The sequence below is a fragment of the Eriocheir sinensis genome, chromosome 13 (genome assembly GCF_024679095.1).
Source record: "Eriocheir sinensis breed Jianghai 21 chromosome 13, ASM2467909v1, whole genome shotgun sequence".
Classification (NCBI taxonomy): Eukaryota; Metazoa; Arthropoda; class Malacostraca; order Decapoda; family Varunidae; genus Eriocheir; species Eriocheir sinensis.
This window is the reverse complement of record NC_066521.1, coordinates 3444845-3460636: the sequence shown is the minus strand read 5'-3', so window position 1 is coordinate 3460636 and position 15792 is coordinate 3444845. Positions and strand designations below refer to the sequence as shown.

Sequence of the window (15792 nt, the reverse complement as noted above, 5' to 3'; positions counted from 1 at the left end):
TATTATTATTATTATTATTATTATTGGTATTATTATTATTATTATTATTATTATTATTATTATTATTATTATTATTATTATTATTATTATTATTATTATTAGTAGAAGTAGTAGTAGTGGTAGTAGTAGTAGTAGTAGTTATAGTAATACTAGTAGTAGTAGTAGTAGTAGTAGTAGTAGTAGTAGTAGTAGTGGTAGTAGTAGTAGTAGTAGTAGTAGTAGTAGTAGTAGTAGTAGTAGTAGTAGTAGTAGTAGTAGTAGTAGTAGTAGTAGTAGTAGTAGTAGTAGTAGTGGTAGTAGTAGTAGTAGTAGCAATATTAGCAGTAGTAGTAATAGTAGTTGTAGTAGTGGTAGTAGTAGTAGTAGTAGTGGTAATAGTAGTATTAGTAGTAATAGTAGTAGTAGTAGTAGTAGTAGTAGTAGTAGTAGTAGTAGTAGTAGTAGTAATAGTAGCAGTAGTAGTAGTAGTGGTAGTAGTAGTAGTAGTAGTGCTGTGTCAGTTGTTGAAATAATTACAGTAGTAGTAGTAGTAGTAGTAGTAGTAGTAGTAGTAGTAGTAGTAGTAGTAGTAGTAGTGGTAGTAGTAGTGGTAGTAGTAGTAGTAGTAGTAGTAGTAGTAGTAGTAGTAGTAGTAGTAGTGATAGTAGTAGTAGTAGTAGTAGTAGTAGTAGTAGTAGATGAAGTGAGGGATCTGACAGCCAGCATGCTCGGGGAGGTATGCCAAGACGTCACTACCGAGCCGGCACTGCTTTCCCTGGACGGCGAACACCTTCGGTACAGGACAGCCAATACCTCACAGGAGGCACGGGTTAATGTAAGAGCCCTCGGATTCTGGGTGCGCGGACAGCGGGCGTTCATGGACATCCGCATATTCGACCCGATGGCTGCCTGTCACCGTGAACTGCCCCTGCAAGCCGCCCACCACAGGAACGAGCAGGAGAAGACAAGGGCATACGGTGAAAGAATCCAACATGTGGATCAGGGCAGCTTCACCCCCCTCGTCTTCACCACATCCGGCGGGATGGGTCCCACGGCCCAATGCTTCTACGCACGCCTCGCGGAACTAATCTCAGAAAAGAAGCATCAGCCAAGGAGTCACGTTGTCGCCTTAATGAGGTGTCGCCTCTCGTTCTCCCTGCTCAGGTCGGCCATCCTATGTCTCAGGGGCACCAGACACTCTGGCCCAAAAGCCACCACCATCTCCAATATGGACTATGAAGCCACAGTGGTGGAGAGTGACATTAGGGTGGGTCGGGAGTGACTTGAGTAGGGAAGGAAAGGGGGATCTAGACGTAATAGATGATAGGTGATTTAGTGTCAGGTAGTATTAGTGATATGGTTGGATGCCACAGTCATTGGCGAACAGAGTTGGGGCTAATGACCTCCAAGCTATGGAGCCCTCCATGATTATGTGTCGGGAAAATAAACATCGGGTGGAGGTATCATTTATGTAGTAGTAGCAGTAGTAGTAGTAGTAGTAGTAGTAGTAGTAGTAGTAGTAGTAGTAGTAGTAGTAGTAGTAGTAGTAGTAGTAGTAGTAGTAGTAGTAGTAGTAGTAGTAGTAGTAGTAGTAGTAGTAGTAGTAGTAGTAGTAGTAGTAGTAGTAGTAGTAGTGGTAGTAGTAGTAGTAGTAGTAGTAGTAGTAGTAGTAGTAGTAGTAGTAGTAGTAGGATTCTGGGATTCGCGGATTCTGGGTGCGCGGACAGCGGGCGTTCATGGACATCCGCATATTCGACCCGATGGCTGCCTGTCACCGTGAGCTGCCCCTGCAAGCCGCCCACCACAGGAACGAGCAGGAGAAGACATGGGCATACGGTGAAAGAATCCAACATGTGGATCAGGGCAGCTTCGCCTCCCTCGTCTTCACCACATCCGGCGGGATGGGTCCCAGGGCCCAATGCTTCTACGCACGCCTCGCGGAACTAATCTCAGAAAAGAAGCATCAGCCAAGGAGCCACGTTGTCGCCTGGATGAGGTGTCGCCTCTCGTTCTCCCTGCTCAGGTCGGCCATCTTATGTCTCAGGGGCACCAGACACTCTGGCCCAAAAGCCACCAACATCTCCAATATGGACTATGAAGCCACAGTGGTGGAGAGTGACATTAGGGTGGGTCGGGAGTGACTTGAGTAGGGAAGGAAAAGGGGATCTAGACGTAATAGACGATAGGTGATTTAGTGTCAGGTAGTATTAGCGATATGGTTGGATGCCACAGTCATTAGCGAACAGAGTTGGGGCTAATGACCTCCAAACTATGGAGCCCTCCATGATTATGTGTCGGGAAAATAAACATGGGTGGAGGTATCATTTATGTAGTAGTAGTAGTAGTAGTAGTAGTAGTAGCAATAGTAGTAGTAGTAGTAGTAGTAGTAGTAGTAGTAGTAGTAGTAGTAGTAGTAGTAGTAGTAGTAGTAGTAGTAGTAGTAGTAGTAGTAGTAGTAGTAGTAGTAGTAGTAGTAGTAGTAGTAAAAGCACCAGTTGTAGGAAGAGCAATGGTATAATAAATTTAGAGAAAAAAATTATAATCTTCTTCCTCCTCTTCCTCCTTCCTTCCCCTATCTGATGCTCCTACTTCCTTCCTCAATATGCTCTTACTCCTCCTCCTCCTAGCCTTCATATCCTCCTCCATCTCTTCCTCCTCCTTCCACTACTACTACTACTACTAACCCGAGTTGAACCCAGTAGCCCCTCCCCACAGGCGATGTAGGAAGGGCATAGCCACTCTGTTGCAGGTGATTGGTTGATGGTGATGGGCAGCTAGGGCGATTTGGTTTGGGTGAAACATGTTGGAGAACGGACACTCCACAGGGCTTCCTTAATTTACTAAAGTTTCTTCATATTCTGTGTAATGCGTGAAATACATCAACAAATTTCGCCCACCGTCACCAATGGAACTCTAAATTCCCCTCCCGCTCAGGCCCCTCTTGGGTCCTGACACGTGAGGCCTCTCTCTCTCTCTCTCTCTCTCTCTCTCTCTCTCTCTCTCTCTCTCTGATCTTTTTTATTTTTTTATTTTTTTATTTTTTATTTTTTATTTTTTATTTTTTTGGTAAGCTATGTGGATGAGGTGAATGAATGACTGTATGAATGATGCTGATGAAACAAAACAAAAAAATAAAACTGCAAACCTCTAAAAATAATTAATATGGCCTGATAGCCCGCCAGGGCTGATGGCAAAAAAAAAAAAAATCTCGTGTGTGTGTGTGGGGGGGGGAGGGGGAATATGTATGCTTGTGTGTGTGTGTGTGTGTGTGTGTGTGTGAGAGAGAGAGAGAGAGAATTTACATAGATTTACATAGAAAATCAGACCACACAGACCCCATAGTCCAGACTAGGTGGTCTGTCCTTAAACCTAAGTGATTCTACATTAATCAGAAGGCTCCAAAACGATGCATTTCAACTCTATGGGTTTCACTGGCCGTGTTACACTGTTTTTCGCAAATAATTCCTAAACAAATTGTCGGATCAGTATGGTATTTCAACACCAAGCCTTTTACACCCCTACATAATTTATGGCCCACATAGCATATTGCTATATGTGTTTACGAAGGAGTTTACTCCTGTATATTAAGCCGAAGCCAGGCATGGTCACTAAGGTCGTATGCACATTCGAACGAATGTGGGGTACTCGTCTAGCCCCGCCTACACCCCTACCAACCCCCAGACTATTCCCTCCCTACCCTTATACCTCACCCACCCCCTCCCCGTCTCCCTTAACCCCTTTATCACCGTCCCGCACACGTGTACGTGATAGGGAGGTATGGTACTACATACCATCACGTACATTGGTACGGAATACATTCGGAGTAAATATTAGAATAGCTTTGCTACCTTGTTTGGCGTCTGGGGCGGTGATAGTAGTTACTAAGATGCTCTACTAAAAAAGTAGTGGGCTCCGCCTACTCTGATAGCATGAAATCAGTGAGTGATACGTCATGTCACGCCACGACCGGGGTGGCGTGAACGAAGTGACTTAACGTCCTGCATTGAGGACCGAGGCACAAGCACAACAACCATCAACGATGTCAGGCATGTTGCTCCATTGCCCACGTGGATGCAGGACGGCATTTGTTCTTCGCCATCGATCATAATACTTTCATTTCATAAAAATAATACAATGTATAACATACAGTAACTTCATAATATCCCACAGCATATTTTGTATATTTATTGCCTCAAATGTACTTGATAAAGCTACAACGCCATTATTACCATTAGGCATCAATAAACAAAGATGCAGTGATGCAGAGAAGAACAATTGTGCAATTTATATGGAACCCTGTGGTTATGAACGACACAAGTCAACAAAATAATATAATGTCAACTTGACCATGTTGTGTGATAAATACACTATGTTCTAAAGAAGAACAAGTTATTACAAGAAAGTCAAGGCCACAGGTAATACAAATAGAGCGTGTTCATTCGGCTGGCCATAGGACCTACGTACAGCACATTTGCCTCCTACTACATTTGCGTAAACATGATGTTATACAGTAATGAACGTGATATACGTTTTGCCTCCATGAAAGCTTGCAGTACTCCCACGTTACATGTTAAGTAATACTGAAAGCTGCACACACTGCATTACTTAGATGCATACCTATATGACATACGTAGCTATAAGTACAGTACATAAAGTAAACGGTATAACATAATGGAAGAGGCAGGAAATTGAGTAATGAGGGGAGGGGAGGGTAAGGAGGAGACGGGGAGGGATACGAAAGGAGGATGGAGGGGGGAAATATGGGAGGGTGGTGGGGGTGTTTGGGGGGTGGGGACGCGTCCTCTGAAAGTGAAGACGTGACCTCCTGGCTTCGGCTTAATATACAAGAGTAAACTCCTTCGTAAACGCATATAGCAATATGATATGTGGCCCATAAATTATGTAGGGGTGTAAAAGGCTTGGTGTTGAAATACCATACTGATCCGACAATTTGTTTAGGAATTATTTGCGAAAAACAGTGTAACACGGCCAGTGAAACCCATAGTAGTTGATATTAAGTTGAAGGAAGTGACCGTCGAACTTGTTTTTGAAGGAGTCAATCGTGTTACACTGGACCACTGACGGTGGGAGCTTATTCCATTCTCGCACTACAACGTTAGTGAAGAAAAATTTGGTGCAGTCTGAATTTACTTGTCTACATTTGAGTTTTACGCTATTGTTCCTCGTACGCAAAGTGTCATCGATCATAAACAATGTTGATCTGTCTACATTCGTGAAACCATTAAGTATTTTAAAACATTCGATCAGTTTTCCTCGGAGGCGACGTTTCTCAAGAGAGAACATGTTAAGGGTGGAAAGCCTTTCTTCTTAAGATTTGTTGCGCAAGGAAGGGATCATTTTTGTTGCCCGACGCTGAACACCTAATTTAGCAATGTCCTTTGCATGGTGGGGGAGACCAAAACAGTACCGCATATTCCAAGTGGGGTCTGACTAAACTATTGTAGAGTGGAAGTATTACATCTTTATTCTTGAATAAAAAGTTTCTTTTAATGAAACCCAACATTCTGTTCGCTTTATTTGCTGCATCGATGCATTGCTGTGAGAATTTGAGGTTTGACACGATTTTGACCCCCAAGTCCTTAACGCATTGAACGCTTTTGAGTTTAACGCCGCGCATTTCGTAATCGAACTTCTTATTCCTTGTTCCAACTTGAAGGAGCTTGAGAGAGAGAGAGAGAGAGAGAGATAATTACATATAATTACATAGAAAGTCAGACCACACAGACCCCATGGTCCAGACTTGGTGGTCTGTCCTTAAACCTAAGTGATTTTACATTAATCAGAAAGCTCCAAAACGTTGCATTTCTACTCTAGTTGATATTAAGTTGAAGGAAGTGACGGTCGAGCTTATTTTTGAAGGAGTCAATCGTGTTACACTGGACCACTGATGGTGGAAGCTTATTCCATTCTCGCACTACAACGTTGGTGAAGAAAAATTTGGTGCAGTCTGAATTTACTTGTCTACATTTGAGTTTTACGCCATTGTACCTCGTGCGCAAAGTGTCATCGATCATAAACAATGTTGATCTGTCTACATTCGTGAAACCGTTAAGTATTTTAAAACATTCGATCAGTTTTCCTCGGAGGCGACGTTTCTCAAGAGAGAACATGTTAAGGGTAGAAAGCCTTTCTTCGTAGGATTTGTTGCGCAAGGAAGGGATCATTTTCGTTGCCCGACGCTGAACACCTTCAAATTTAGCAATATCCTTTGCATGGTGAGGAGACCAAAACTGTACCGCATATTCCAAGTGGGGTCTGACTAAACTATTGTAGAGCGGGAGTATTACATCTTTATTCTTGAATAAAAAGTTTCTTTTAATGAAGCCCAACATTCTGTTCGCTTTATTTGCTGCATCGATGCATTGCTGTGAGAATTTGAGGTTTGACGCGATTTTGACCCCCAAGTCCTTGACGCATTGAACACTTTTGAGTTTAACGCCGCGCATTTCGTAATCGAACTTCTTATTCCTCGTTCCAATATGAAGGACCTGGCACTTGTCTACGTTAAAGGGCATCTCCCATCTATCCGACCAAGCTGAAATTTTGTGCAGATCCTCTTGGAGGCTTTGCTTGTCTTCGTCAGTGAGAACCGAGTTACCAATCTTTGTGTCGTCTGCAAATTTACTAATGCGGTTATTGAGTCCAACATCCACGTCGTTGATGTAAATAAGGAAGAGCACTGGACCAAGAACCGAGCCCTGATGGACGCCACTAGTGAGAGAGAGAGAGAGAGAGAGATTTACATAGAAAATCAGACCACACAGACCCCATGGTCCAGACTAGGTGGTCTGTCCTAAAACCTAAGTGATTTTACATTAATCAGATGGCTCCAAAACGTTGCTTTTCTGCTCTAGTTAATATTAAGTTCAAGGAAGTGACGGTCGAGCTTGTTTTTAAAGGAGTCAATCGTGTTACACTGGACCACTGATGGTGGGAGCTAATTCCATTCTCGCACTACAACGTTGGTGAAGAAAAATTTGGTGCAGTCTGAATTTACTTGTCTACATTTGAGTTTTGTGCCATTGTTCCTCGTTCGCAAAGTGTCATCAATCATAAACAATGTTGATCTGTCTACATTCGTGAAACCATTAAGTATTTTAAAACAGAGAGAGTGTGTATGCGTGGGATTGTGTGATGGGTTGGGTTGGGTCGCTAATCCCGAGGTTCGAGGGAGAGCCAGTGGCCTTGACCTCCGTCCTGCTGTCCACCTACCCTTCGCTCGTCACCAAACGAACTTTGACGTAGTGCACTGCACCTCCCACTTCCCTAGCCAGCCAATCCCACATATTTAGGTGGAGTCAGTAGGAGGATATTGGGCGGGACTTCTTGGATCAACTCAAAGCAAACGGAATCAACGATTTGATGCCGTTTGTGCCGACACTGGTATTTCATTGGATTAATTGGCTCTTTGCCCCTTTGAAGGTCCTGTGAAATCACGTATTTTTTCCTTGTTTGTCATCTTCGTCCAAAATCATGCACACTGATCATCACTATGCACAGACCCACCTGCCGCCACGTGCAGCGACCCACCTTTTCCTGCTTGACCTCCGGCCATGACCACAGATAGGGTGCAATCAAGGAGACAGTACTTCCTAGGGTGATATCAAGGAACTATGGTACCCACGTACTATACGCCGCCAGGAAGCACACTGATACGCCTACTTGGCCGTTTCAGGCGTGAGTCATGTAACGTAGATAAGAATTCGGTTGCCACACTTTGCCTTCTTACTAAAAATGAACAGCAGGAGCGTCAAAAGACAGCTTTGTTTAATAAATATCTTCTTCACTCCAACGATGAACCACCAGTTGGGAAAAGCCTCATTACAAGAAAGCTGGTTGCATCGAGGAGGAAGGGGCTAGAAAGGCGGTGAGGCTGTCAGGTATGTAATCGGCTGGGGACGGGACCATATATATATATATATATATATATATATATATATATATATATATATATATATATATATATATATATATATATATAGTCAAATCTAAACATCCGCCCATTAAACATCCACGGATTTGAACATCCGCGGGTAGCCCACGGATATTATTAAGATTTCCAGTAGCTTTTTGGGGGGGACACTTTTGTGGCCAGCCTCACTCCTACGTATACGCAACACGCCGCCATGTGAGGGTTTGCGGACAGGTTTGCATTTGCAGAAGTGGTTCTGAAGGCGCATATCCCCAAAATTTTGTAGGATTTGTTGCATACACAAATTACAAACTAAAATCTTTGTTCCGCAATTTTTTTTTTTTTTTTTTTTTTTTTTTTTTACAGCTTCGGAAGCAGCTCAAGGGCAACAAAGTGTAGGGAAAAAAAAAACGCTAATCGCTGCTCCTTCAAAAGAAAAAAGTGAAGAGTGGCCAAAAGAAAAGTCAATTTCGGGTGGAGAGGCATCTTGATATATACACACTCCTCTTGAAAGAGGTCAAGTCAAATTATGTTTCCATTAAAGTGTGTTAAGTAACATGCACTGTTTTTAATATATCTTTCGGTTTATTATGTTTAGCTAATAATGAGTCAGCATAATTTTAGCATACTTTATTATTATATTTAACACTTTTTGGGTAGAGTAAGCATATTTTCACAGCACGTCTAGCACATTTTCGTCTTGACGATTTGGTAACACTGGACCAGGGCTCCCACTTTTTGGGGAAATGACACTAGATTGGGAAATTTCATCAATTTTAGGGACAAATCTAGGGAAACTGGCAAATTTGGAGAAATCTAGGGAAATCTTGGATCCGTATTATAAAAGTCTAAATTTGTGGAGTCTATGATTTTTTGGCGTAAATTATATAAAAATTTACTGCTGCTAATCATATTAAAATATTTTATGATCTACACACCATAATATTCCTGTAGGCCTACCCTTTGATTGCTTTTGGCTTCCCCTCGTATCAATAGTTGATAACATGATTTGGAGTACAGCAGTCAAACTTTTCTAGTGCCTTTCAAGTTATCATTGCTCAGTGAAATTTCTTATATGGATTTCTTACCTAGATGGGGAGAACCCGATCTGAAATCAAGTGACGCCTCTAACCAAGACAGCAAGTAGATTGTCCTTTAGATGATCTGATGCGTTCCATTGCATCCTGGCAAAGGCCCTGAGCCAGTGAGCCTGTGCTTAGACACACACATTCACACACTCACATGTATATTATAATATACTACATTACAGATTTCTTTCATTCAGGAATTTCTTTTATTCTGGGATAGCTTTCTATCATTCAAGAATTTCTATCATTCAGGGATTTCTTTCATTTAAGAATTTCTACCATTCAGGAATTTCTTTCATTCCGGGATTTGTTTCATTCAGGGATTTCTTTCATTCAGGAATTTCTTTCATTTAGGGATTTCTATCATTCAGGGATTTCTTTCATTCAGGAATTTCTTTCATTCAGGGATTTCTATCATTCAGGAATTTCTATCATTCAGGAATTTATCTTTCATTCAGGGATTTCTTTCATTCTGGAATTTCTATCATTCAAGGATTTCTTTCATTCAGGAATTTCTATCATTCAGGAATTTCTTTCATTCAGGGATTTCTATCATTCAGGGATTTCTTTCATTCTGGAATTTCTATCATTCAAGGATTTCTTTCATTCAGGAATTTCTATCATTCAGGAATTTCTTTCATTCAGGGATTTCTTTCATTCAGGAATTTCTTTCATTCAGGAATTTCTATCATTCAGGAATTTCTTTCGTTCAGGGATTTCTTTCATTCAGGAATTTCTTTCATTCAGGAATTTCTTTCATTCAGGGCTTTCTTTCATTCAGGAATTTCTATCATTCAGAAATTTCTATCATTCAGGAATTTCTATCATTCAGGGATTTCTTTCATTCAGGAATTTCTATCATTCAGGGATTTCTTTCATTCAGGAATTTCTATCATTCAGGAATTTCTATCATTCAGGGATTTCTTTCATTCAGGAATTTCTATCATTCAGGAATTTCTATCATTCAGGGATTTCTATCATTCAGGAATTTCTATCATTCAGGGATTTCTATCATTCAGGGATTTCTATCATTCAGGAATTTCTATCATTCAGGGCTCTCTTTCATTCAGGAATTTCTATCATTCTGGAATTTCTTTCATTCAGGAATTTCTATCATTCAGGAATTTCTATCATTCAGGAATTTCTATCATTCAGGAATCTCTATCATTCAGGGCTTTCTTTCATTCAGGAATTTCTATCATTCAGGAATTTCTATCATTCAGGAATTTCTATCATTCAGGAATTTCTATCATTCAGGGATTTCTTTCATTCAGGAATTTCTATCATTCAGGGATTTCTTTCATTCAGGAATTTCTATCATTCAGGGATTTCTTTCATTCAGGAATTTCTATCATTCAGGAATTTCTATCATTCAGGGATTTCTTTCATTCAGGAGTTTCTATCATTCAGGGATTTCCTTCATTTAAGAATTTCTATCATTCAGGAATTTCTATCATTCAGGAATTTCTATCATTCAGGGATTTCCTTCATTCAGGGATTTCTTACATTCAGGAATTTCTTTCATTCAGGAATTTCTATCATTCAGAAATTTCTTTTATTCAGGAATTTCTATCATTCAAGCAGGGATTTTTTTCATTCAGGAATTTCTATCATGCAGGGATTTCTTTCATTCAGAGATTTCTTTCATTCAAGAATTTCTATCATTCAGGGATTTCTTTCATTCAGGAATTTCTATCATTCAGGAATTTCTCTCATTCAGGAATTTCTATCATTCATGGATTTCTTTCATTCAAGAATTTCTATCATTCAGGAATTTCTTTTATTCAGGGATTTCTTTCATTCAGGGATTTCTTTCATTCAGGAATTTCTTTTATTCAGGGATTTCTTTTATTTTGGGATTTCTTTCATTCAGGGATTTCTTTCATTCAGGGATTTCTTTCATTCAGGAATTTCTTTTATTCAGGGATTTCTTTCATTCTGGGATTTCTTTCATTCAGGAATCTTTCATTCAGGGATTTCTTTCATTCAGGGATTTCTTTCATTCAAGAATTCCTTTCATTCAGGAATTTCTTTTATTCAGGGATTTAATCATTTCTTTCATTCAGGGATTTCTATCATACAGGGATTTCCATCATACAGGGATTTTTATCATATTGTTGTGCTGGAAGCTTCCCCCGGCGTCTATGGGCCTCTATAGAAGGCTCCGTGAGGAGCGAGCAGGGGGGCGGGGAGCAAAGCCCCGCCCGCGCCCCACAGGGCTAGCGGCCAGGCGCCAGGTGGGAAGTGTTGCCAACTCGCACATATTTTTGCTACATGTTCTTGTATGATCTAAAATATACCGTAACGTTCCAGACTGTACTGTTCTGGATATATATAGCAGAAGAGGGCGAGAGGAGTCAGTCCCAGTCATAGTAAGCTAGTGGCTAGTGAAGAGTCAGAGTGAATTGTACTACTAAGGAAGAATATTAAGCTACAGAAGCTGTGCAAGGTGTTTACATATCTCCCTCCCACGGAGTCTCCTGACGGCGACACTGAACCCAAGTAACACGTCCGGCATAACAATATATGCAGGGATTTCTATCATTCAGGGATTTCTATCATACAGGGATTTCTATCATACAGTGATTTCTTTCATTCGATGATTTCTATCATACAGGGATTTCTAGCGCTTTTGCTTTGCCAATGTAGCACTTTGTCCCTCGCGTTGTCAGCGCTGGCCGGTGGTGTTGTGTTTCTGTTTGGGCGGGAGTGTCAAGGCGAGGGAGGAGTGTGTCCGGGCGTCGTCACCTGTAGTTGTGAGCCTTTGTACTTATTACTCTGCTCCCATCACAGCCACGCGCCGATACGTGAGGCAGGAGAAGGGAACGGAAAGGAAGTGGCCTCGTGTGGCACCGAAGTGAGTTTTCGTCTGTTAGTACGTGGTGTTGAGGTTCTTAGGGGCAGGGGAGGCACGGGCAAGGTCTGTAAACTCCTGGAAGGGTTCGACAAGGTGAGGGAGAACGTTGACTTCCTGAAGTTCACCCCCAGGCACACACACTTACAGACCAGCGGCCACACACTGAGGCTGCGGAAACCAAGGCACCGTTTACCGTTGCCGTTTACCGTTGATGAGGTTTCAGGCCCTGCTGCTTCACTGCTGGTGCAGTGCTCTACGTATGAAGGCCGTCAATAATTTCAGTGTTAGCCTCATTATAATAATCCTCAATGAACTTATTCTGAAACATCGTAGAAGGTGAGTGTCTTAATGGCTTTTGTAAATAATATGTGTGGATGAGTGACGATCTCAAGTTTGGGCCACACATTAGCCACACCACAAAAACTGCCCGAACTTTACATAACCTACCCTCTAACGGGGGGGGCCTCGCCCCCCCTTTCTAACCAGGCTCCCCACATGTATGATGCGCCGGTAAAACTGGATCTGGATTAATGATGCGCAGGGCACCTGTATATGTGCATAACACGCATAATTGTGTTGGCTGTTGGGGGGACGGGGGAGCCGAGTGTGCAGGGGAGGGAAGTGAATCAAGTGTAATTGTTAGTGTTGGTGTGTTGTGGTGACAAGTGAGTATGTATTTGTTTTCTGAATGAGTCTATTGTACCGCAGTCTAAAATCTATTGAGGGAGGCTGTTCCAGTCACGTATGGTGCGTGGAAAGTATGAGTGCTTGTATGCGTCAGTGTTAGTGTGATATGTTTGGTATTTATGGATGTGTGTTACAAGTACGTTGACTGTTTGCTTTGTGTAAGTATGTTTGTGGGTCAATGTCAATGTGAGTGTTTGTGATCTTGTACATAAGTGTCAGTCTGTGTGCTTGTTTGTGTATGTCAAGAGGTTCCATGTTTATCTGTTGTTTGATCCGTGTTGTGATTCCAGGCGTTCGAGTGTAATTGTTTGTAATGAACCTAGCCGCCTTGGTGTTGATTTGTTCTAACCTATCAATGTTTCTGTGTGTGTGTGTGTGAGGATTCCACACCGTGGAGCAGTATTCCAGTGTTGGTCTCACAAGTGTGTCATAAGCTATGTGTCTAATGTCAGGTGTGCAGTTATGTAAATTACTCCTCAGGAACCCCAGTGTTTTGTTGGCTGTGGTACTGATATGGTGTCTTACTTGTCTGACTTACTTGTCGGAAGTTCTGGTGGAATCACCACGGCCAACTTGAAAGTCCACCACCTCCACATTTTTCTTTCTTTTTGTACTGTAGTTGGTCAATTATACAGTTTGATACTGCACCCCGTAGGCATGGGTTGTGTGGAATAGGAGGCTCATCCAGTATGTTTTTAGGGAGGTATCAAGCCTCCTTTTGAATGTATCGGTATCAGGTGAAATCGGCGCACGGACGAACTCGTCACAATCGGAGCACAAACTCATCGCAGTCGGCGGACGAACTCGGTGCAAAAACTTTGGACTCCCATATCTCAAAAAAGCACTGGTTCAATCTTACTCAGATATTTTTAATGTAGCTAGAGATAAGACTACCCCCTCACACCAGACACTTAAATGCTTGTACACTAACATCGATGGCCTCAGTAACAAAACCGCTGAACTAGACGCTCTCCTCGACAAAGAACAACCAGACCTAGTCTTTCTTACAGAAACCAAGTGCAATAGGGACACCCTGAGTTCCAATATCTTCAACACCAAGAAATACACTGTCATAAGAAGGGACAGACCTGTACAGAATGCACCGGGAGGAGGAGTAGCCTTATTGGTGAACAATGGACTCATCGCGAATGAGGATTCTGTCGGTTGCCTGAATGACCACCAAGGCCAAGAGTCAGTCTGGTGTGAGGTTAAGTGTCAGAGGGCGGGGAGGGATTTAATTATAGGCACTATTTATAGGACTCCGTCATCCAGTCATGACAACAATGATCTCATCTGTGACCTGATTAGATTAAGTGAATCTTATTCTAAGGAAAAGCAAATACTAGTCTGTGGCGACTTCAACTTTGGAAACATCGTCTGGGAAGAGAACCGTACAGTGAGTGGCACTCAGGGTTATGGCCAAGCCTGTAAATTCCTGGATGCTGTGAATGACAACTTTTGGACCCAAAATGTGGACGACTGGACCCATATGGGATACAGATAACCCTTCCGACTAGACCTAGTATTTACAAAAACCGACACTGAAATCCATGACCTATGCTTCCTACCACCCATCGGCTTGAGTAAACATGCAGTTTTAACTTTTACCCTCACAACAGACCACAAAGTAAATGAACCTGATGGAAATGAATGGAAGCTGAACTATCACAAAGCTGACATACCTAAATTGCGGGAGGAATTTGCCAAGACCGACTGGGCGAGCCTGTTTGCTGCCGAGCCAGTGAGTGAAAAATGGGAGATTTTTATGAAACACTACGCCAAGACTGTTCAGGCTTGTGTCCCACACTATAAAAGAAGCCAAGGAACCACCAGGCCCAAATGGATGACCAGAAGGTTACAGGCACTTATAGCCAAGAAGGAAGAAGCATGGCAGCAATACAGAACAAGGAGGACCGACACCCACAGAGAACAGTACATCAGACACAGAAACATAGTGACGAGAGAGGTGAGGACAGCCAAGTGGAACTACGAGAGACAGGTGGCTCTAGATTCTACAGAGAACCCAAAGCACTTCTGGGCCTATGTTCGTTCTAAGACTGGAACCAAAGAAAAACTTACAACACTAAAGGATGACACCGGGAAACTAACAGAAAACGACAAAGAAACAGCAAGTCATGAACCGAGCCTTCAATACAGTGTTTATTAGGGAGAACATGGGTATTCCTATACCACCCCAGATAATGTGCACCAGGGCCCCACGAGATCGACTGTATCTCTGACTAGAGGGGAATTAAAGTCAAGGCTGTCAGCACTCAATGCCTCCAAAGCCCCAGGTCCTGACGGAATTTCCCCCCTTGTGCTGAAGGAATGTGCAGACATTTTATGTGACCCCCTCCTTGACATCTTTAGATCATCCTTGAGCACTGGGAAGTCCCGGAGGATTGGAGAAAGGCCAACATCTCTCCTATCTACAAAAAGGATCGAAGACTGACCCACTCAATTACCGCCCTGTGTCCCTTACAAGTGTTGTGTCCAAGGTCTTAGAAGGGTGATCCGTGAGGGTTTAGTACACTATTTGGCCACTCACGACCTTATAACGGACAGCCAACACGGCTTCCGGAAAAATAGAAGCTGCCTCACCAACCTCCTCTGCTACGTCGACGACCTCGTCAATGCTGTGGACAGAGGAGACTGTGTCGATGTCAACTACCTGGACTGCGAGAAGGCATTTGACAGAGTTCCCCATGAGAGACTTGGCACTAAACTTAAGGCAATGGGTGTCGATGGGCTTCTCCTGAAATGGATCAAGAGCTTCCTGTCAGGACGGTACCACAGGGTCACTATCAGGACCTCCCACTCTGAATGGCTTCCTGTGCACAGCGGCGTTCCCCAAGGGACAGTTCTGGGCCCAGTGCTGTTCATCGTGTACATCAATGACCTGACCAGTCATCTGGAATCCAGCGTGAGCCTCTTTGCTGATGACGCCAAGATATACCGCACCATCCAGACACCTGAGGACCTTGCAATTCTGCAGAGGGACATGGCACGGCTGGATGATTGGAGCATAAAGTGGCTGTTAACTTTAACTCCGAGAAATGCAAAACAATGCACGTTGGCCGACTCAATCCTCAACAACACTACCAGCTCGGCAACAAGACCCTTCAAAAGTCATCCAAAGAAAAGATCTCGAGTCACAATTTCCAACGACCTCAAACCAGCCACTCACATAGCCACTATAGCGGCCAAAGCAAACAGCCGCCTTGGCGTCATCAACAGGAACATTGTGG

At 42.6% G+C, this 15792-nt stretch overlaps 2 protein-coding genes across 3 annotated transcripts in view; one reads left to right on the top strand and one right to left on the bottom strand.

The window, feature by feature from the left end:
• Positions 1-7686, bottom strand: part of LOC126997884 (uncharacterized) — a 50216-nt gene extending 42530 nt beyond the window's left edge. Inside the window, exon 1 of the mRNA XM_050859104.1 lies at positions 7531-7686. The gene's annotated coding sequence lies outside the window, so the exon portion shown is untranslated. The remainder of the gene's footprint in view (positions 1-7530) is intronic.
• A 3989-nt stretch (positions 7687-11675) lies between these two features.
• LOC126997882 (condensin complex subunit 3-like) overlaps positions 11676-15792 on the top strand; it is a 155972-nt gene continuing 151855 nt past the window's right edge. Inside the window, exon 1 of one of the 2 annotated variants that reach the window (XM_050859097.1) lies at positions 11676-11857. The gene's annotated coding sequence lies outside the window, so the exon portion shown is untranslated. Of the gene's footprint in view, positions 11858-11940; positions 12194-15792 lie in introns of those variants that run through there. The other variant, XM_050859099.1, reaches the window with a different exon arrangement.